General features: G+C 39.1%; 1 long non-coding RNA gene across 1 annotated transcript in view; it reads right to left on the bottom strand.

Annotated features, from left to right (window-relative positions):
* Nucleotides 1-691: 691 nt before the first annotated feature.
* LOC143682409 (uncharacterized) overlaps nt 692-24,524 on the bottom strand; it is a 150,332-nt gene continuing 126,499 nt past the window's right edge. The window contains exon 5 of the long non-coding RNA XR_013175117.1: nt 692-753. This is a non-coding gene — a long non-coding RNA (uncharacterized LOC143682409). The remainder of the gene's footprint in view (nt 754-24,524) is intronic.

The raw sequence follows: 24,524 nt of genomic DNA, 5'->3' as shown, positions 1-24,524 counted from the left end.
TTTAAAAAGCACAGTTATAATGCCATATTTTATGTCCTGTAAGCAATCTTGAGTATATTTAGGGAATAAAAATTGTAATTACACTAATTATTAAAGCATTCAGAATGATATATCATATCTAATAGTTCTTTTGCTCTTCTTGTTGTGAAACATGGATTACTGAAGTACAGTTTCTATAATTATATATGCAGACAATTATATTTGTATTTTAAAATACTAATCAGCTTGTATAACAATCATATTTTAAAATTGTTGAGTGAATGAAAAATAAATTTAGAAAATTAATAGAAAAGCATTTAACTTAGACAACAACTATAAATAGGAATATCAAACTAAGGATGGGTTAATGTCCACTAAATTAGAGATTTCAAAATAGTGATTCCTAAATCAGCTGAAAGTTTAAAAGATTCACGTATCTAAATAATGTATGGTTTATTGTATATCTTAAAACTGTTCCTTGATTGTCCAAGCAATTATTTATTATTACAAATAAGTCTTTCAATTTTGGTGAACAAAGAGCATGATGATTACTTTTAGCACTGTTCCTCAAATGAGCTAATGACACTTCTAGTTTAAATTAAACCAAATTCTAGATCTCTTAGACCTGTGCTTTCGAGCTCCTGACCTGTAATAAATAAGAGGGAGCAACATGTATCATCAGTGTATGAGTGTGATGTCCTGACCTTGAAGACTCAGGTGACCTTGCTGCTGTGACAGTGGCCGGTCTGGCCTCCACTGTTCTGAGCGGGTGACCTGTAGAGAGGAGAAATCAAAGATAAACCCAGAGTAGACCCTCGATTTTCATTAGAAGAGGCCAAAAACATTTCAAAGCAGAGATAGTGAGAGAGAGAGAGAGAGAGATTTAAAGTGACAAGAGAAGAGGAGAAGAAAGAGATGAGTTGGTGCTGGTTGAGCTGGAGAGACTTGAGAGAGAGAGGTAAGAGAATGAAGGTCAATGGCTGGTCCACATAAGAAATAGAGGGAGAAAAAGATGGAAAGAGTGGATTGTTTTCCTTTTTTGTCTATGCTGTATGGTAAGGTCACATTTCGTTTGCCATGTGAGTATGCCGTTACTGCAGCACCATTTGTTAATTTCATTTTTGTTTGGTTTGTTTGTTTGTTTAGGGGGCAGTGCATGGGTTGGGAATCAAACCCAGGTCCCCCACGTGGCAGGCAAGAATTCTACCACTGAACTACCCTTGCACTCACTTAGTAGGAAGGGATTTTAAGAAGTGAGTTGTATGAGACAGATGATACCCTCTGATGCTTTGCAAGATAATCCAATAAAAGTTTGAATTTTTTACAATGCATTTTTTGGAATGTTAAATTATATTGAATGTGACACTAAGTAGCAGGCTGCCTTTAAACAGGAAATATGAAGCTGTGATCCCTATTTCACAGAAACTCATATTAAGAGGACTGTATTAGTTAGGGTTCTCTAGAGAAACAGAATCAACAGGGAACACTCGCAAATATAAAATTTATTAAAGTGTCTCACATGACCATGGGAACGCAGAGTCCAAAATCCACAGGGCAGGCTGTGAAGCTGATGATTTCGATGGAGGGTCTGAATGAACTCCACAGGAGAGGCTCCCCAGCCAAAACAGGAAGAGCCTCTCTCTTCTGAATCCTCCTTAAAAGGCTTCCAGTGATCAGATTAAGCAACACTCACTGCAGAAGACCCTCCCCATGGCTGATTACAAATGGAATCAGCTGTGGATGTAGCCGACATGATCATGACTTAACTCTATGAAATGTCCTCATCGCAACAGACAGGCCAGCACTTGCCCAACCAGACAAACAGGTACCACCACTTGGCCAAGTTGACACACGAAGCTGACCATGACAGAGGACCAATACACACTGCTTGAATTTAAGTGCTAAACTGATACTTTATCATCTGAACATCTTAATCAAATACTGTGGCAGGAGGCAATCCGAACACAGCCTGCTGTCTTTTCCTGAGACTCATAAATGCATCCAATTCTCAGAACCAGGTGTGTCGGCCTGGCAGGATAAAACACAAACCCCTAGTAGATAAGGGAACTACAGGTACATTCCTTCCCTTATTGCCTTGAGCATATGTAGACATTCACTGAAAACAGTCTGACTCTAGTGGGCATGTATTTGACCTCCAGCTCCCCCCCCACCCCCCAGTGGTAAATCTACCCCTGGAGAGGAGGGAGTGGGGTTCCTCCACTGAGGCAGCATGTGAACCCAAGAGAGGGATGCTGTGCATGGAACATCCCCCAAAGTTGGCTATGGATTGAGACCCGCTGGATATGGGGAACCAACACCAACTAGTGAAGCCAACCTAGCTCTGTCTCTTCTCTATGTGTGTAAAATATCTTTCCTGCAGAGCCTGTGTGAGGCATGCTTTTGCTGGCAATCCTGACACCCGTATTGGAGTGGATTGACATCTCTGTAGATGTCTCTCCTTCTGAACAATACATGTACTCATATTTACCTTCAAAGTATAGTTCAAACCTGGTCATTTCCCATCTCTTCATCTTTTAGATTTCTGTAAAGCTTTGACAAGTTTCCCTGATAATATTCCTGCTCTAATAAGTAGCCAAAGTGATTCTTTTAAAATGTAAATATTGTTATGTCATTCCTGTGACCAAAACCTTCCACAGGCTCCTCAGAAAACTGACAGTAGAATCTTCACTGTTAAAATAACAGCTTGGGCAAACTTTGGTTACATTTCCGAGTTTTACTGAATCCATTCATGAATTGGGGAGATTCTAATCACCACAAAGTAGAGAGGAATTCCCCCTGAACAAAGAGAGAAATGGGCTTTTATGGGCAGGAATAGGGAGTACATTGGGTGGAAATTTCCATGGGCTAATGCAGATTACATTTCCTAATATGGTTAGTGCAGGTGGTTGCTTAGCAATGAGCAAGTTAGCGGGGTAAGAATAGGGAGGTGGTGATAGCTGATTGGGCTGATTTGAATTCTGCTTTCTGGTCCAGCTGGAGCTAATAGAACCTTATTTAGATTTTGTTTTTGCTGACATGAGGCTTACAACGGGCACTTCCGGTTAGGTCTACTGGATTTTATCAATCCCCCACTCCTTCTAATCCAGCTCTCAGCCAAGCCAAGGGCTGAGGTAAAAATTTAAGGCATTAGTGCCACTCTCAGTTCCTATCTGCTGGTTCTGTCTGGCTCTCATAGGTGATTAAGTCTATGTTACAGATGTCGTCTGTTATACTTCACAATAAAATTAAGTAAAAAATAAAATAATAAAAAATTTTAAAATAATAAAAAAACAAATGATCTTGAGGAAGCACTGACTTGTTTGAGCCAGGTGCTTTGTTTGACTATTTCATGTAAGTGTGCTTCGACTTCCCCAGAAGTGTGTATCCCAGTATTGGAGGTGGTACTGATGACAGCATAAATGCCTTCTTGTTCACCCAGCAAGTAGTCAAGCAAAACTCTATTATTTAAAACAATTTTAGCTAAAGAATCAGAAGATTTTTCTTGTGCAGCAATAGCCTTTGTAGCAGAATTAGCAATTTTTCCTACTGTTATAGATATACTTTTGAATCACATTTTCATTAGCATTAATTCCTAACTAAGCCAATAAAATTCTAATGAAAAAGGACCATTTGGAATTAATGACATCCCCAGGCAATTCGCTTTTGGCTTGGGAATAAAATTAAGTAGATTAGTACAGTGTGAAGCTTCAGATTTGTTATGAATTTTTAAGGGGAAAAGAAGCCGTCCAAAGGTGCATTGTCCCATCACTGCCCAACAACCTATGCAGAGAGTGGCCCAAATGCTAGAGGTTCATTTTTTCCACAAATGAAAATAAACCCTGGAAAGGTGTAGCCCACTCCTAAAGGTGCTGAGATCATCTCTGAGACATCTCTGGATATTTGAATACTGGAAGTTCTTGTGTTCTTCTGGGTTGCCCGGGGAGGTGGGTAAGAAGGGTGCACATCTAATGGTTATGCCATTATCTTTGTCACAGGGTGTAGATGAAGGCCTGAGTTTATACAAACATGAGTTAAGGGAAATCAGCTCTTGTGGTAGCAATCCTGATTGACATGAAGGAGAGAGAGACAGAGGACGAGAGATATTAAGGGTATTTAAGACTTGAGAGTGATTGACCATTGGAAGAGCCATTGGGTCTCTCATTGTGATTAGTGGTGACAGATCCCAAAGCCAGTTAGATCCCTTCTCTTTTCCAAGGCCTGTGAAAAACGAATGATAACATTGTCATTCCACGCCAAGGTAAGAAGGAAGAAAGAGACAAACAAGAAGATTGTAAATATTTTTGGTTTAGAATTTTCCAATTGAGATAGTAAGCAATGCAAAATGGGTGTGGAAACAATAGAAATGTAATAATTGCAAAGAACAATAAGGTAATAAAAAGGTAAATGACAGGAACTCAGGGGTTCATTGTGTCTTGTTCTGTGATCTTGGGTGGAAGTTGTACAGCCCCTGAAGCCATCTACTTCTTGACCTTGTAAATTTAAGTTGTAGCTCTCTGGTTTGCTCACAGGTCCAATTGTTGGAAGATGGAGCCCTTTTAAGTTGTGACTGCTGTGTCAGAAGTTAAATATAGCTAGTCATGCCCCTTTCAGTGTGACACGAGTGCTATTTTGCATTGATGTTGCTTCCAGTACACCTAGCCACTAGAAGTTGGGATACCAAGAGTCTGAGGGAAATTCTGATCTGAAAATGCATCCCTCACCTGTTGGAGAGAACTTTTTGCATAAGTTATTAGAGATTTACAATATTGAGTATCTCCCGCTGGGAAGCAGGAGCAGGAGATCAATGTTAAGGTGGAGACCAATTGACTTAGGTCTTCCAGTGATAATTTCACAGGGAGAAAGTTTACATTTTCCAAAAGGGGCACTTTGATCATAAGGCCAGTAGAAGAACTTTAAGCCAACACAGCCCAGTTTCCTCAGCTAACTTAGACAGTTAAAATTTTAATATGCCATTTATTTTCTTCACCTTTTCAAAAGATTGAGGATGATAGGGACAATGATAATGCCAACTTATTTATAAACTTTTAGAGCTTTAATGATCTGCCCAGTAAAATGAATATCTTCATTACTAGAAATAAATGAAGGCATTCTGTAGGTAAAGAATATATTTTCTAAAGGTTGTTTTTAGTAACAGTTTTAGCATTTGATTTACAGAAGGAAAAACTCTGTCTATTGAAATGTTTAAGCCTAACTGGTATCATGAATGATCTTAACACAGTCTTTTAAAACATTTAGGTTATTTATTCCAATGCCAGACTTACTGACATAAATATAGCATTGTTCATGGGCAGTCAGGGTACCCAGAGCTTGTCTGTTTTGTAAGAACTCATGCTTTAACTTCAGCCTGAAGGATGAGAAGGGCATTTGTGGTGGTATTAAAGTTCTGTTTTATAACTGCTCTCTCCAAGTCATATGCTCCTAGGGAAGGTGTGATGTCACTTAGGGAAGAGTGGAACCCTGTATTACAGTAAGTCAAGGGACTGGGGATATTGAACATCTTTTGTCTGTTTGAGGCCCACTGTACAAAAGATACTAAATTATCTTTCTGACTGGGCTTTCAAGTGGATAATATGTCCAAGAGCACAGGATCCAGTCTAGTTTACAGGTAGGTAATAAACCATGTGGTTATCTGCAGTTTGTAAAAGGAATGCAGAACAGCTCAGACATTTAATAGGAGCAGAATCTGATAACTCATAGGAATGTGCTATAGTTTCCGTTTGAAATAAAAAAAAATCATTTGCCCAATGAATGCTGGTGGCTGAAGGATGGAGAAGTAGATAGGCAAACGATGGTGTATATTATGAACAAAGGTTGTGCTGCTACAGAAAGGAACAAAGTCATGAGGCATGCAATGATGTGAATGAACATGTGGGACGTTTGGTGAGACAAAATAAGCCAGAAAGAACAAGAATGGTATGGTCACCTTTAGAAAATGCTTATAAGAAAACAGGGGTCTAGATTGTAAGCTTTTACAGTCTGGACTGGTGATTTTTATGTCCAGAGTGGTGATTGTTATTTCTGGATTTCCAGGCACTGTTTTATATAAATAACCTGATATTTAGAGATAAGAACAAAGCCTAACAGGTTGGGGTTAAAGTAATTCAGAACCTAGGGGAAAGGAAGACAGTGTCTATATTTTAGACCCACACATACTCTTTAAGACCAATGGGAGAAAGGTTTATTTGGTATGGAACTGGAATTTTCTGTAGTGCATAATCTAATTCAACCTATCTGTATAGCTCATTTGAACAACTGAAACACAGGGAGTACAGAATAAGAAAGAGGTCTGTCATGATTAGGGACAGTTGTCAACTTGGCCAAGTTGTGGTACCTGTTCATCTGATTGGGCAAGCGCTGGCCTGTCTGTTGCAATGAGGACATTTCATAGGATTAGGTCATGATCACGTCAGCTACATCCACAGCTGATTCCATTTGTAATCAGCCAAAGGGGAGTGTCTTCTGCAATTAGTGATGCTAAATGCAATCATGGGAAGCTTTTTAAGGAGGACTCAGAGGAGACAGGTTGCATTCCTGCTTTGGCTGGTGAGCCTCTCCTGTGGAGTTCATCCAGGCCATCCATTGGAGTCATCGGCTTCGCAGCCTGCCCTGTGGATTTTAGACTCTGCATTCCTACGGTCACGTGAGACACTCATAAATTTTATATTTGCAAGTGTTCCCTGTTGATTCTGTTTCTCTAGAAAACCCTAACTAATACATTTTGGTACCAGGAGTGGTTCTTAAGGAACAGAATCTTAAAAATGGGTTTTTATGAATGGTTTTCTACTCTGACTGGGCTCAGAGACACTAAGGACTCTGATTCCCATAATCAGAATGACACTCCCAATCCATGGACTGAGTTGGCAAAGGAGATAGTCAAAATATCATCATTCGATTCTCCTAATGCTTCGCTTGTACGAAGCCAGACTCTGGGGGATAATGTTTTTAACACCTTTACAGAGTTTTGTAGAGATAAGAGTTATAGAGATGTTGGTTGGGTGTTGTTAGATACACTGTCTACATTGAAGGGTGAAAGGGATGGGTTTAAGGCTTCAAACAAGAAGCTTAAGTGCCGTCTGAAAGATGTAGAGGTTTCTATGAGTATCCTGAAGGAAAATTTTATTTCCTGTAGCCGTAGACTTGAGATCTCTGAAAATCAGACTCAGAATCTTATTGTTAGAGTAGCAACTTTACAACGTAAACTGAAATCTCAGTCTTGCATGGTGTCTGCCGTTAAAGTGAGGGCATTGATTGGAAAGGAGTGGGACCCTGAAAAATGGGGTGGTGACATATGGATTGATAATGATGTTGGGGGTGAGGTTGAAACCCTAGACCATGCTGAGCCTTCTTTAGATAACCCTGTAATAGTCTGCCCTGAGGACATAGCCGCCCCACCTCCAGCCTGCCTTGAGGAATTGGCCACCCAACCTCCTCCTGAAGGGATTAGCCCTAGAGTTATTAATCCTGTTTCACCAGATGAAACTGCAAATGAAAGCCCTGAAGCAAATGGCTTGGAAGATATTTCTAATTCTTTTCATGACCCACCCCCACCACCTATCATTTCTTCTAGACCTATAACTAGACTAAAGTCCCAACAGGCCCCTAAAGGTGAGGTACAAAGTATCACACATGAGGAGGTACGTTATACTCCAAAAGAACTGTGTGAATTTTCCAATTTATATAGACAGAAATCAGGGGAATATGTGTGGCAATGGATTTTAAGAGTGTGGGAAAATGGTGGGAGAAATATAAGGCTGGATCAGGCTGAATTTATTGATATGGGCCCACTAAGCAGAGATTCTGCATTCAATGTTATAGCTCGAGCAGTTAGAAAAGGTGTTAACAGCTTGTTTGGGTGGTTGGTTGAAACATGGATCAAAAGGTGGCCAACATTACCTGAGGTTGAAATGCCAGAACTGCCCTGGTATAATGTAGATGAGGGGATCCAGAGGCTTAGAGAGATTGGGATGTTAGAGTGGATTTATCATGCAAAGCCTGCTCTTACACCCCAGGAATGTCCAGAGGATGCACCTTTTACCAGAGCAGTGAGAAATAAGTTTGTGAGACTAGCACCATCATCCCTCAAGAGCTCTGTGGTTGCACTTCTCTGTAGGTCGGATATTACTGTAGGAACTGCTGTCACTGAGCTGGAATCCTTAAACACAATGGGGATGACAGGATCCCAAGTTGGCAGAAGCCAGGTGGCAGCACTTAATCACCAAAGTCAGGGTAGACGTGGGTATTATAACAGACAACAAACTCAAAGGAGGCATCAAAATTATATGACATGCAGAGATTTGTGGCATTGGCTAGTAAATCATGGGGTGCCTAGAAATACAATAGAAGGGCAGCCTACTAAATTCTTGTTGGAGCTGTATAAACAAAAGAGTTCTAGGTCAAGGGAACAGAAGTCTAACCTGAATTACAAAAACACAGAGTCACGGCCCCTTAACCAATTTCCAGACTTGAAACAGTTTACAGACCCTGAGCCCCTTGAATGAAGGGGAGGCCAGGTCCCTATGGGGAAGAAACCTGTTACACTGCCACAAATTTATACTGTTAACCTTCCTCTAAGTCTTCCCCAAGGAGACCGATGGCCTTTTACCAGGGTAACTGTGCATTGGGGAAAAGGAAATGATCAGATATTTTGGGGATTATTAGACACTGGTTCAGAAGTGACATTAATTCCAGGGGACCCAAAACGTCACTCTGGACCACCAGTCAGAGTGGGGGCTTATGGAGGCCAGGTGATCAATGGAGTTTTAGCTCAGGTCCGTCTCACAGTGGGTCCAGTGGGCACCCAGACCCATCCTGTAGTTATTTCCCCAGTTCCGGAATGTATAATTGGCATAGACATACTGAGCAACTGGCAGAATCCCCACCTTGGTTCTCTAACTCGTGCAGTGAGGGCTATTATGGTGGGAAAGGCCAAGTGGAAGCCACTAGAACTGCCCCTACCAAGCAAAATAGTAAATCAAAAGCAATACCGTATTCCTGGAGGGATTGCAGAGATTACTGCCACTCTTAAGGACTTGAAAGATGCAGGGGTGGTGATTCCCACCACATCCCCATTCAACTCTCCTATTTGGCCTGTGCAGAAAACAGATGGGTCTTGGAGAATGACAGTGGATTATCGTAAACTCAACCAGGTGGTAACTCCAATTGCAGCTGCTGTTCCAGATGTAGTATCATTGCTTGAGCAAATCAATACATCCCCTGGTACCTGGTATGCAGCTATTGATCTGGCAAATGCTTTTTTCTCAATATCTATTAGTAAGGACCACCAGAAACAGTTTGCTTTCAGCTGGCAAGGTCAGCAATATACTTTCACTGTCCTACCTCAGGGGTATATCAACTCTCCAGCCCTATGTCATAATCTTGTTCGCAGAGACCTTGATCGTTTCTCCCTCCCACAAGACATCACACTGGTCCATTATATTGATGATATCCTGTTGATTGGACCTAGTGAGCAAGAAGTAGCTACTACTCTAGATTTACTGGTAAGGCATTTGCGTGTCAGAGGATGGGAGATAAATCCAACAAAATACAGGGGCCTTCCACCTCAGTAAAATTTCTAGGTGTCCAGTGGTGTGGGGCATGTCGAGATATCCCTTCTAAGGTGAAGGATAAATTGCTGCATCTGGCCCCTCCCACAACCAAAAAAGAGGCACAACGCCTAGTTGGTCTTTTTGGATTTGGGCGACAACATATTTCTCATTTGGGTGTGCTACTACGGCCCATTTATCGAGTGACCAGAAAAGCTGCTAATTTTGAGTGGGGACCTGAACAAGAGGAGGCTCTGCGACAGGTCCAGGCTGCTGTCCAAGCTGCTCTGCCACTTGGGCCATATGATCCAGCAGATCCAATGGTGCTGGAAGTGTCAGTGGCAAATAGAAATGCTGTCTGGAGCCTTTGGCAGGCCCCTATAGGAGAATCACAACGCAGACCCTTAGGATTTTGGAGCAAAGCCTTACCATCTGCTGCAGATAACTACTCTCCTTTTGAGAAACAGCTTTTGGCCTGCTACTGGGCCTTAGTAGAGACTGAACGCTTAACCATGGGCCACCAAGTTACCATGAGACCTGAGTTGCCTATCATGAGTTGGGTGTTGTCTGACCCACCAAGCCATAAAGTTGGGCGTGCACAGCAGCACTCTATTGTAAAGTGGAAATGGTATATACGAGATAGAGCCAGAGCAGGTCCTGAAGGCACAAGTAAGTTACATGAAGAAGTGGCACAAATGCCCATGGTTTCAACTCCTGCTGCCACATTACCTTCTCTTTCCCAGACCAGAGCTATGGCCTCTTGGGGAGTTCCTTACAGTGAATTGACTGAGGAAGAGAAAACTCGGGCCTGGTTTACAGATGGTTCAGCACGATATGCAGGTACCACCTGAAAGTGGACAGCTGCAGCATTACAACCCCTTTCTGGGGTGTCCTTGAAGGACAGTGGTGAGGGGAATTCCTCCCAGTGGGCAGAACTTCGAGCACTGCACCTGGTTGTTCATTTTGCTTGGAAGGAAAACTGGTCAGAGGTGCATTTGTATACTGACTCATGGGCTGTTGCTAATGATTTGGCTGGATTGTCAGGGACTTGGAAAGACCATAATTGGAAAATTGGTGACAAAGAGGTCTGGGGAAGAAGTATGTGGATAGACCTTTCAGAGTGGGCTAAAAACATGAAGATATTTGTGTCCCATGTGAATGCACACCAGAGGGTGACTTCAGCAGAGGAAGATTTTAATAATCAAGTGGATAAGATGACCCGTTCTATGGATACCAGTCAGCCTCTTTCCCCAGCAACTCCTGTTATTGCCCAATGGGCTCATGAACAAAGTGGTCATGGTGGTAGGGATGGAGGTTATGCATGGGCTCAGCAACATGGACTTCCACTCACCAAGGCTGACCTGGCTACAGCCACTGCTGAGTGCCCAGTCTGCCAGCAGCAGAGACCCACACTCAGCTCCCGATATGGCACCATTCCCTGAGGTGACCATCCAGCTACATGGTGGCAGGTTGATTACATTGGACCACTCCCTTCATGTAAGGGACAGCAATTTGTTCTAACTGGAATAGACACATACTCTGGATATGGGTTTGCTTTCCCTGCACGCAATGCTTCTGCCAAAACTACTATCCATGGGCTTACAGAATGCCTTATCCATCGTCATGGTATTCCACATAGCATTGCTTCGGATCAAGGAACACACTTCACAGCAAATGAAGTGCGGGAATGGGCACATGCTCATGGAATTCTCTGGTCTTACCATGTTCCCCATCATCCAGAAGCAGCTGGATTGATAGAACGGTTGAATGGTCTTTTGAAAACTCAATTACAGTGCCAACTAGGTGGCAAAAATTTGAAAGGCTGGGGTAATGTTCTCCAGGAAGCTGTGTATGCTCTGAATCAGCATCCGCTGTATGGTGCTGTTTCTCCCATAGCCAGGATCCATGGGTCCAGGAACCAAGGGGTGGAAATGGGTGTGGTGCCACTCACTATTACTCCTAGTGATCCACTAGGAAAATTTTTGCTTCCTGTCCCTGCTACCCTGAGTTCTGCTGGTCTACAGGTTTTAGTTCCAAAACGGGGTGTGCTTTCTCCAGGAGAAACAACAGTGATACCACTGAACTGGAAGTTAAGATTGCCACCTGGCCACTTTGGGCTACTTATGCCTCTGGATCAACACACCAAGAAGGGGATTACATTATTGTCTGGGGTAATTGACCCTGACTATCAGAAGGAAGTAGGACTGCAACTACATAATTGAGGTAAAGAAGAGTTTTCTTGGAATATAGGAGATCCCCTGGGGCGTCTATTAGTACTACCATGCCCTGTGATTAAAATCAATGGAAAACTGCAACAACACAATCCAGGCAGGACCACTAATGGCTCTGAGACTTCAGGAATGAAGGTTTGGGTCACCCCACCAGGCAAAGAACCACGGCCAGCTGAAGTGCTTGCTGAGGGGAAAGGGAACATGGAATGGGTAGTGGAAGAAGGTAGTGATAAATATGAACTTCAACCACATGATCAGTTACAGAAACGAGGACTGTAATGCTGTTTTGTTTGTGTTATACTATTTAAGTTGTAAGATATCAAGTTTAAGAATGAATGTTGCCCAAGGATTTGCACCCTATTCTGGAGAGATTTACTGTGTTTCCAGTTATAAGCAGGACAGTTGAGTATTGTCAGGTAAAAGAAAAAATGTGTGCTTATTTGTTTTCATTTGGAAATTAAGTATGGTCTAAGGTGATATATATATGTGCCAAGTTGACAAGGGGTGGACTGTCATGGTTAGGGACAAGTGTCAACTTGGCCAAGTTGTGGTACCTGTTCATCTGATTGGACAAGCGCTGGCCTGTCTGTTGCAATGAGGACATTTCATAGGATTAGGTCATGATCACGTCAGCTACATCCACAGCTGATTCCATTTGTAATCAGCCAAAGGGGAGTGTCTTCTGCAATTAGTGATGCTAAATCCAATCATGGGAAGCCTTTTAAGGAGGACTCAGAGGAGACAGGTCCCATTCCTGCTTTGGCTGGTGAGCCTCTCCTGTGGAGTTCATCCAGGCCATCCATTGGAGTCATCGGCTTCGCAGCCTGCCCTGTGGATTTTGGACTCTGCGTTCCTACGGTCACGTGAGACACTTTCATAAATTTTATATTTGCAAGTGTTCCCTGTTGATTCTGTTTCTCTAGAGAACCTTAACTAATACAAGGTCCTTTAATCCTGTATAGATTATTGTAATGCCTGGATATTGAGTATATTAAGCAGATAGTCAAAAAGTACTGGTCAAGTCCCCTGAGGGATGGGAGGAAGAACATGGAACTATTAAACTTTACCATCAGGGAATCCCCTGATACTGTGTCAAAAATTAGGGACACCCAAATCAATAGGGCATGCCCTCAATCATGAGGCTTACTCTTGTGAAGCTTATGTAGGTAGTGGAGCTCAGACTACTTATAGGAATGCCTAAGAGTTACTTGTGGAGGACCTCTTTTGTTGTTCAGATGCGGTCTCACTCTCTCTAAGCTCAAGTTCGCAAGTGAAATCATTGCCCTCCCCCCTATGTGGGACATGACATACAGGGGTGAAAGTCTTCCTGGAGGCATGGAAGAAGACTCCCAGGGATGAATCCAGACCTGGCACTGTGGGATCAACAATTCCATCCTGACCAAAAGGGGGAAAGAAGTGTAATTAATAAAGTATTAGTGGCAAAGAGCATTCAAATAGAGTAGAGGCTACTCTGGGGGTTGCTCTTATGCAAGCTTCAGTTAGACATTGCTACCTATCATAACCTGCCAACTCTCAACCAGGACTATTCCAGCCAATCCTAAAGAACACCCAGGGCAATATATAAGATTCCACAAGGGTTCCATGCACTAGAGTAACTTTCTAGAAACCTACAACCTCCAAATGGGTCTCTGGACCAGATAAGTCTTGAAACCTATCCCAGCCTCTCTAGAACATCAGAAAGTTCCATCTTCCTACCCCATATTAGTGGCAGACTCTTCCAATATGAAAAATTTAGAATTGCCATAGTCCAAACACCCCTAAAGAGAGGAATAGAAAGATCAAAGGTGATGGTGGAATTATACAGGGAAGATAGGATTTAACAAATTAATATAAATATTGAATCATTAAATTGATATCTCCTTTAGTCTCCAACTAGAAGTAAAAACCTAAAATTCTGGAATTGTAACCCATGTCAAATGCTGAAATATGTTCTACAACAAATTGCGGTGTTGTGTTTTGAAATTTATCGCTTTCTTGTACATACATTATTTTTCACAAAAAAAAAGAAGGAAAAAAGTTCATGTGATGATAAGAAAATATTTAAGCCCTCTAGCCCTCTATATTCTGGAGCAGCTAGAAGAAAAAACATGAGAGGATTGTATGGTAGCCTATGATAAACTCTGGGATCTGTCCTGTAACTGCTTGTCGAAGAGTGCTTTGAAAACTATATTTTTTTTGTTTCTTTGCTTTGTATATAGGCTGTACTGTATAATAAAAAAAGTAAAAAATTAAAAAAAAAAATCATTGCAATCACCCTCCTTTTGATCAAAGATAACTTCAGAAAGATTATTCTTAGTTATAAAATAAGGCTGTTTTCATTAGATTTGACCTGATTATTTACATAGATGCAACAAGAGTGGTAATTTACCATACAGGGTCTTTAAAAGTTGTTTTGCTGATAGTTTTTATAAGGAACTTCTAATTGGACTTTTAAAAGACTTTTGGAGCTAGGAAACCAATCCAAGAACTTGATACCAGATTTCAACTGCACTCCAGAAAGTAACTTTCTTTACTGACCTATAAGGCTGAGAACCCTGGCACTAGATACCATATAAGTTTTCCCCAGAGGGTCTTGTAAGCATTGGCTTCATAAAGTGAACCGTAGCTTTTTAAAAGTGCCCATTCACATCTAATTAAGTGAGCATCATTCTTAAGCATAATATCCTAGTCAAAGTTTTGGTTACATAAGTGATATCTCAAATTATGTCCTGTTAACAAGGAAGACATATTCTATTTGCCATTATATAAATAAATATTTTTGCCATAAAGTGAGACTATTTAATAACAGTTTCCAAATTCTGGAGGATCAAAGCAGGAAGAAAAAGATGAATGTTTATGAATTGTAGACAGCTTAAGGGAAAAGGATTTCTTTTTATCTAGAAAATAGAATAGTAAAACAACAGCAATAATTTAAATAAAACTATAATCATTATTTATCAATTCATCTAGTCCTATGTGATTAGTCCTCTTTCATTCAGTCTTGTCTTAGCAATCTTATGACCTATTGGGTCCTTTGCTAGAATTCTGGAATTTTTGTTTTTGCTGAGAGTATGGTCTCAATTATTTAAGCAATATAGTAGCCTGTTCCCCAGAGTACCTGGCATAGTTTTTTATTGGTCTTTGAGACCAATAAAAAGGTCCTACTTTGTTGGAGATGAAGCATTCTGGCCTGTAGCTGTTTGCAAGTAATTTCAGGGAAGCATCAGGATGAAAATTGTCTGTAGATGACAAAAGATTTTAAATGGTTGTGGTTAACTTTTCATAAAGTTCTGATGAAAGTTCATTAAGAATGACACAATTGAGGAGGAAATGTGGTTGTTTCTGTGACATGTAACAATTTTTAAGAACTGAAATTATGGGCAATAGCACTATATTTTGTCTAACATTAGGCAGATTGGTTCAAGGGCATCTCATGGAAGGTGAGGATATTGACAAATATCAAGGACTTTGAACAATTTCTGAGATCTTTATATTAATAGCATTTTACCCATATACATTTAACTAACAGAAGATAAGAAAATCCTTTTTAATATAACACTTTCCAAACATATTAAATAATTAATTACTTTCTCAAGACATATTAAATAAACCTAATTATTTCTAGCAGCTCTCTTTTTGCAAGGTGAAAGAATGAATCTTTCTGGAAAATCCCAAAGATAATTTGAGATCAATAAGATGTTATTTAGCATTTTATTTTGGGAAGTTAAAAATTGTTTTACACTTGCACATTTTGTTAAATAAGAAAATAGGCCACTGTGAAATAATATTTGGTTTTCTATTTAACCAAAGTGACAAAAAAAGATTTTGAAAACAAACAGGAATTAACATAAAAAAGCAACAAACAAGCAAACAAAAACCCTTAGATCTTTAAAAAGTGAAGACTTGTTTCTAAAACAATAAAGGATGATAAGGTCAAATAAATATCAGTAAGGATATTATTCTGATAAAACATACAATCTTTGCTTTCTAGGCAGGTCACTAAAATCATTAAAAGTCCACCTTTTCCTGATTTTGTTTATTTGCATCTTCTCTTTTTTCCTTGTCAGTCTAGCTTGGGGTCCATCAATTTTATTGATTTTCTCAAAGAACCAACTTTTGGTTTTGTTAATTCTTTCTATTTTTTCTCCAGTTTATTTATTTCTGCTTTAATCATTGTTATTTCTCCCCCTTTTATTTGCTTTTGGGTTAATTTGCTGTTCCTTATATAATTTCTTAGGTGAGCAGTTAAGTCCTTGATTTTTACTCATTATTATTTTTTGATATAGGCATGTAGGGCAATAAATTTCCCTCTCAGCACTGTCTTTGTTGCATCCTATAAGTTCTGATATGCTGCATTCTCATTATCATTCATTTTCAGATATTTACGGATTTCTCTTGTAATTTCTTCTTTGACCCGCTGACTATTTAAGAGTATATTGTTTAATCTCCACATATTTGTAAAAGCTCTGGTTCTATGGTGGTTATTAATTTCCAGCTTCATTCTGCTGGGGTCAGAGAAAGTGCTTTGAGTAATTTTAATCTTTTTAAATTTATAAAGACCTGTTTTGAGCCCCAGCATATGATTTATCATGGAGAACATTCCATGTGCACTAGAGAAGAATGCATATCCTGGTATTACGGAGTGTAGTGATATATGTGTGTCTATTAGGTCTAATTCATTTATTACATTGCTTGGGTTCTCTATTTCCTTGTTGGTCCTCTGTGTGGTTGTTCTATTCCATAGTTAAGAGTGGACATATGGGGCAGGCCACGGTGGCTCAGCAGGCAAGAATGCTCGCCTGCCATGCCAGAGGACCCAAGTTCGATTCCTGGTGCCTGCCCATGTGAAGAAAAAAGAGTGGATGCATTGAAATCTCTTACTATTATTGCTGAAAGATCTGTAGCTTCCTTCAGCTCTGTCAATGTTTGCCTCATGTATTTTGGAGCTCCTTAATTGGGAACAGAAACATTTATGCTGGTTATTTCCTCTTGATGAGTTGTCTATTTTATTAATATGTAGTGTCCTTCTTTGTCTTTTATGACATCTTTAAATTTAAAGTTTATTTTGTCTGATATGAGTATAGTTACTCCTGCTTTGGTTTGTTACAGCTTGCATAGAACATATTTTTTCCTTCCTTTCATTTTCAATCTATTTGTGCCCTTGGGTCTAAGATGCATTTCTTGTAAACAACATATAGATGGATTATATTTTTAATCCATTCTGACAATCTGTATCTTTTATTGGTGAGTTTAGTCCATTAATGTTCAAAGTTATTACTGTAAAGGCAGTTCTTGAATCCACCATCTTATTCTTTAGTTTTTTATCAGATCTATATATTCTTTTCCTCCTCTCTCTTTTTATTCTTTAAATTATCCTTAGTAGTACTCTTAAATTCTGAGCCCTCCTCCAGAACTCCTTTTCCTGTCTTTTTTTTTTTTTTCAGCTGCAAGAATTCCCTTTAGTATTTTTTGTAGGGCAGGTCTCTTGTTGACTCATTTTTCTAGTCTTTGTTTGTCTTTGAAGATTTTAATCACTTCCTCAATTCTGAAGGACAACTTGGCTAGATAAAGAATTCTTGGTTGGAAGGTTTTCTAGTTCAGGATCTTCAATATATCATACCACTAGCTTCTTGCATCCATAGTACCTGTTGAGTAGTCTGAACTCAGACTTACGCGTTTTGCCTTGTATGTAGTAGATCGCTTAGTACTGGCACAAAGTATCAATCAATAGAATCAAATCGAAAGTGAGGATATAGACCACCAAATCTATGGATAATTGACCTTCTAAATTGGGACAGAATTGTCTTTTCAATAAATGACATAGGAGAATTGGATATCAAAAACCAAAAGAATGAAAGAGGACCCTTGCTTTATACCCAATACAAAAATTAATTCAAAATGGATTAAAGACCTGAATGTAAGAGCCAGTACCATAAAACTTTGGGGGAAAAAATCTTCAAGACCTGTTATAGGAGGTAGCTTCTTAAACTTTACACTTAAAGCATAAGCAGTGAAAGAAAAAATGCATAAACAGGAATTCCTTTAGATCGAGAGCTTCTGTGCCTCAAAGGACTTTGTCAAAAAGATGAAGAGGCAAACAACTCAATGGGAGAAAATATTTGGAAACCACATACCAGATAAAGACTTGAAAGCAATGACACAAACACCACATTTATCTTTATTTTCTAACTCATCTGTCCATATACTTGATAAAGGGAGTACCAGTCAGAAGGTTTCCACAATCACATGGTCACACCTTTAAAGCTGTATATTATTCTTCAAGAATCTTCAAGATTCAAGAATCTTCAAGAATCAAGGCTATTGGATTACAATTCAACAGTTTCAGGTATTTCCCTCTAGCTCCTTCAGAATACCAAAAACTGAAATGTTATACCTATATACTCCGTAAGAATAACCTTTAGAATGACCTCTCTACTCTATTTGAAATCTCTTAGCCACTGAAACTTTACTTTGTTTCATTTCTCTTACCCCTTTTGGTCAAGAAGGTTTTCTCACTCCCATGATGCCCGGCCCCAGCTCATCCCCAGGAGTCATGTCCCATGTTGCCAGGGAGATTTATGCTGCTAGGAGTCATATCACACGTAGGAGGGAGGGCAGTGAGCTCACCTGCAGAGTTGGTTTAGAGAGAAAGAGAGAGAGGCCACATATGAACAATAAAAGAAGATTTCTGGGAGTGATTCTTGGGCATAATCATAAGTAGGCTTCACCCATTCCTGTAGGTATGAGCACTTGTAAATAAGACCTTTTCATGAGGTTACTTCAGGTAGGGTGTGGTCCAGGACGGGTTTTAATTCCACTACTGAAGGCTTTATAAGGAAGGTGATGGAGAGAAAAGCAAAAAAGCTTGTGGGAGCAGCCACAAGCTGAAAGTCAGCAGAACCAAGAGGAGAAGGGATAGGCCAGAACAGGCCACCGTGTGTGTTGCTGTGTGACAGAAGAGCCAGCCCCAGAGTGCCCTTCTTCAGGAAGAAAGCATCATCTTAATGATGCCATGATTTGAATTTCTCCTAACCTCAATACTGCGAGCCAATAAATTCCCATTTTCTAAGCCAACCCATTGTACGTCATTTACTTTAGCAAAGAAGAAACTAAAACAATGAGCTATTTTCTTTGACCTCTCTACTCTCATCTCCTTCTTTCTGACATTCACACACTGACTGTCTAAAACAGATTCCACTCCTCTATCATCTTGCCAGCATTCTCCCAGTCCATACTCTAATCATAACACTCATCAATATGTGAAATAATATCTTATGTTTGTCTATTTAGTCGCTTATGGTTTTTATACCCTTCTAGTAAAAGCCTGGACTTTGCTCTGTGCTCGATTAACCCCCTGTATTCTAAATTTCAATGAATGAATGAATGATTAATGCATATATAAGAAAATAATATGTGCCCACTACACATTCAGAATCTATTCATTTAACCTCTGAAGGCTTATTCTGTGCAGAGTACTGTGACAGGGCCAGGGATATAATAAAACAAGTCAGAACCTGCCCTCACAGGGCACACACTCTTCTATAGAAGCCAGAAATGAAATGAAAGCGTATCAAATAATCAATCCCAAATATTCAATTCAATGTATAAGAAGGGATGATAAGAATCTAAGCAAAGTAATTTAATCCAACCTAAATTAAGCTCTTCCTTTAAATTTCGAGAATATGTTTATACAAAGCAGGCTGACTTTTCCACAACATCTGCATTTTTTTCCCTTTAGTGTACTATTTTTACAAAGGAAAGGAATAAACATAGAGTGACTATATCAAGAAAAAAAGAGTTATTACCCTACAGTGTGAGCAAAGAGGGAGGCAGAGAATGAGGGAAGACATATTGTGTGTGTTGGGGCTGGGTGGATGTTTTCATCACCCTTCACATCCTCCATGGAAGCCCTGTTCAAGGACCATAGTTGATGGCATCTTCCACTGACAGCTCCCTCAAAGAATTGTGGTCCTAAATGTACTAACTGATGACCCCAAAATAATGATTTAATAACATCACATTTGATAATTTAGAAAATGAATGGGAAGATTTAACATAATCCTGATGATAATAAATGTTTCAAATAATTTTAAAACGATTAACAATTTTATACATAAGCATGCGAAGGTGTTTATGTAATTTTTGCTATTCATTATTACAACTATGAAAATCCTTCCCCCTCCCTCCAGCCTTATGCTCAATTAGTTCAGAAATAATAAAGATTAACCTCATCAGATACTTCCCCAGTTACCAGATGGTTTCTTAAAAATAAAATCTATTCTCAGAATTCTTAACTGAAACTTTTAATCAGAAAGATAAATGCATATTTAAGAATAATCATACATTATGACTATATAATACATATTAATGTTAAAAAAAACAAGCCCTACATCTAATTTAAGTTTAATCACTAGTAGTATGTGAATCCCAATAGCTAAATATTTTCTTGACAGCATCTGGGTCCTGTTCTTCATCTGTTTCAATTTCTATTCCTTTCTGTGCCCTTTTTTTTTTTAAGAACTCCGCTGAAAGATGCCATTAATGTTTTATTGTCTCATCACTCGGGCTTTACTGACCTCCCTGTAGTTTCCTCTCTTTTTAACTTTCTTTTTATCCTTACTTTTTCTACAGCAACTCATCTCGCCTGTGCATCTTCCCTTTTTGCAAGTTGCTTCACGCTTTGAGCTTTGCGTGCTTCAGTGCAGCTCTCCAGCAGGGTGAAGCTCTCTCGCCAGGGGTCAGGACGCTCTGCGCTTGGCCCTGGGTCCTTTCCTTGCACTCCTTCAGCCTCCCGCCTCATCCCATTAAAGCTGTGCTCTGTGACTTGCCATCAAGCTCCCAAGGACCCCTACCTAGAAGGTCTCACTTTGTGCAGTTTCCAGGAATTAAAGACAGTTTGTTTTCTGACTTAGTTTCCTCCCAGAAATCCACGGGAACACATTTATTATGCATGTATAGAGAGTTTATCCTGTTTTCAGTTCTATCTTAATCCATCTTTACAGCATTCTTCTAAAGTAAGTACTATTAAAAATAAATTTGTTCTTCAACAAGCACTGCTAGAATTAACAGGAATAAAATTAAACCAAATGTTTTGGGTAATTGATTTCAGAAACCGATGGAAAGTTTAGCATTTCCTCAACTCTCTTTTTCCAGTTATAGTTTCTGAGAAATCTAAAGCTTCAACATCTAAACATGTTACAAACTAAAAAAGACGTATTTGTAGCTTCTCTTAATTTCTCATTGCATTCCATGTCATAGTACAATATGCAAAACACATTTCAAAAAACTCATGACAGGGCAACATTTCACTTATTGAAGCAAATGAGTAATAAAAAACAATTTAAATGTGTGCATAATGTTAGGCAACTGTACAGTCTGGCTCATTGGCATGCTAATTATCATAATAAATAAAATGATTTTTATTTATTAAGCAAATAAAAAAAATAAAGCACTGAACCATGTGGCCTTATTCTAGGTAAAGGATAATTCTGATAATTGTTCACAAGTACTGTAAGTGTGAGTTAATTAACCAGAACAAGCAAAGTCAAATTGCATGTAGTACAAAAGTATTTTGATTATTTTTGATGCTTTCCCCCTTCAAGCAGTTGTAAGCAGAAAAGATATGCAGAGCTTATTCTCCTCTGGGAAGGGATGACACAGGAGCAGTAACATCAGGTGAAGCAAATTCCTGACTTTTTTTTTAATTAGTTAACGGAAAAAAAGAAATTAACCCAACATTTAGAAATCATACCATTCTACACATGCAATCAGTAATTCTTAACATCATCACATAGATGCATGATCATCGTTTCTTAGTACATTTGCATCGGTTTAGAAGAACTAGCAACACAACAGAAAAAGATATAGAATGTTAATATAGAGAAAAGAAATAAAAGCAATAATAATAGTAAAAAAAAAAAAAAACCTATAGCTCAGATGCAGCTTCATTCAGTGTTTTAACATGATTACTTTACAATCAGGTATTATGGTGCTGTCCATTTTTGAGTTTTTGTATCTAGTCCTGTTGTACAGTCTGTATCCCTTCAGCTCCAATTACCCATTATCTTACCCTGTTTCTAACTCCTGCTGGACTCTGTTACCAATGACATATACCAAGTTTATTCTCGAATGTCCATTCACATCAGTGGGACCATAGAGTATTTGTCCTTCAGTTTTTGGCTAGACTCACTCAGCATAATGTTCTCTAGGTCCATCCATGTTATTACATGCTTCATGAGTTTATCCTGTCTTAAAGCTGCATAATATTCCATTGTATGTATATACCACAGTTTGTTTAGGCACTCATCTGTTGATGGACATTTTGGCTGTTTCCATCTCTTTGCAATTGTAAATAATGCTGCTATAAACATTGGTGTGCAAATGTCCGTTTGTGTCTTTGCCCTAAAGTCCTTTGAGTAGATACCCAGCAATGGCATTGCTGGGTCGTATGGCAATTCTATATTCAGCTTTTTGAGGAACCGCCAAACTGCCTTCCACAGTGGTTGCACCATTTGACATTCCCACCAACAGTGGATAAGTGTGCCTCTTTCTCCGCATCCTCTCCAGCACTTGTCATTTTCTGTTTTGTTGATAATGGCCATTCTGGTGGGTGTGAGATGATATCTCATTGTGGTTTTGATTTGCATTTCTCTAATGGCCAGGGACATTGAGCATCTCTTCATGTGCCTTTTGGCCATTTGTATTTCCTCTTCTGAGAGTTATCTGTTCAAGTCTTTTTCCCATTTTGTAATTGGGTTGGCTGTCTTTTTGTTGTTGAGTTGAACAATCTCTTTATAAATTCTGGATACTAGACCTTTATCTGATATGTCATTTCCAAATATTGTCTCCCATTGTGTGGGCTGTCTTTCTACTTTCTTGATGAAGTTTTTTGATGCACAAAAGTGTTTAATTTTGAGGAGCTCCCATTTATTTATTTCCTTCTTCAGTGCTCTTGCTTTAGGTTTAAGGTCCATAAAACCGCCTCCAATTGTAAGTTTCATAAGATATCTCCCTACATTTTCCTCTAACTGTTTTATGGTCTTAGACCTAATGTTTAGATCTTTGATCCATTTTGAGTTAACTTTTGTATAGGGTGTGAGATATGGGTCTTCTTTCATCCTTGTGCATATGGATATCCAGTTCTCTAGGCACCATTTATTGAAGAGACTGTTCTGTCCCAGGTGAGTTGGCTTGACTGCCTTATCAAAGATCAAATGTCCATAGATGAGAGGGTCTATATCTGAGCACTCTATTCGATTCCATTGGTCGATATATCTATCTTTATGCCAATACTATGCTGTTTTGACCACTGTGGTTCATAATATGCCTTAAAGTCAGGCAGCGCGAGACCTCCAGCTTTGTTTTTTTTCCTCAAGATGTTTTTAGCAATTCGGGGCACCCTGCCCCTCCAGATAAATTGGTTTTTCTATTTCTGAAAAATAAGTTGTTGAGATTTTGATTGGTATTGCATTAAATCTGTAAATCAATTTAGGTAGGATTGACATCTTAACTATATTTAGTCTTCCAATCCATGAACATGGTATGCCCTGCCATCTATTTAGGTCTTCTGTGATTTCTTTTAACAGTTTTTTGTAGTTTTCTTTATATAGGTTTTTTGTCTCTTTAGTTAAATTTATTCCTAGGTATTTTATTCTTTTAGTTGCAATTGTAAATAGGATTCGTTTCTTGATTTCCCCCTCAGCTTGTTCATTACTAGTGTATAGAAATGGTACAGATTTTTGAATGTTGATCTTGTAACCTGCTACTTTGCTGTACTCATTTATTAGCTCTAGTAGTTTTGTTGTGGATTTTTCCGGGTTTTCGACGTATAGTATCCTATCATCTGCAAACAGTGATAGTTTTACTTCTTCCTTTCCAATTTTGATGCCTTGTATTTCTTTTCCTTGTCTAATTGCTCTGGCTAGAACCTCCAGCACAATGTTGAATAATAGTGGTGATAGTGGACATCCTTGTCTTGTTCCTGATCTTAGGGGGAAAGTTTTCAATTTTTCCCCATTGAGGATGATATTAGCTGTGGGTTTTTCATATATTCCCTCTATCATTTTAAGGAAGTTCCCTTGAATTCCTATCTTTTGAAGTGTTTTCAACAGGAAAGGATGTTGAATCTTGTCAAATGCCTTCTCTGCATCAATTGAGATGATCATGTGATTTTTCTGCTTTGATTTGTTGATATGGTGTATTACATTAATTGATTTTCTTATGTTGAACCATCCTTGCATACCTGGGATGAATCCTACTTGGTCATGATGTATAATTCTTTTAATGTGTTGTTGGATACGATTTGCTAGAATTTTGTTGAGGATTTTTGCATCTATATGCATTAGGGAGATTGGTCTGTAGTTTTCTTTTTTTGTAATATCTTTGCCTGGTTTTGGTATGAGGGTGATGTTGGCTTCATAGAATGAACTAGGTAGTTTTCCCTCCACTTCTATTTTTTTGAAGAGTTTGAGGAGGGTTGGTACTAATTCTTTCTGGAATGTTTGATAGAATTCACATATGAAGCTGTCTGGACCTGGACTTTTCTTTTTAGGAAGCTGTTGAATGACTAATTCAATTTCTTTACTTGTGATTGGCTTGTTGAGGTCATCTATTTCTTCTTGAGTCAAAGTTGGTTGTTCATGTCTTTCCAGGAACCCGTCCATTTCATCTAATTTTTTGTATTTATTAGTGTAAAGTTGTTCATAGTATCCTGTTATTACCTCTTTTATTTCTGTGAGGTCAGTAGTTATGT

The sequence above is a fragment of the Tamandua tetradactyla genome, chromosome 5 (assembly GCF_023851605.1).
Source record: "Tamandua tetradactyla isolate mTamTet1 chromosome 5, mTamTet1.pri, whole genome shotgun sequence".
NCBI lineage: Eukaryota > Metazoa > Chordata > Mammalia > Pilosa > Myrmecophagidae > Tamandua > Tamandua tetradactyla.
Note: the sequence above shows the minus strand (reverse complement) of the source record. Positions and strands in the feature narration are given on the sequence as shown.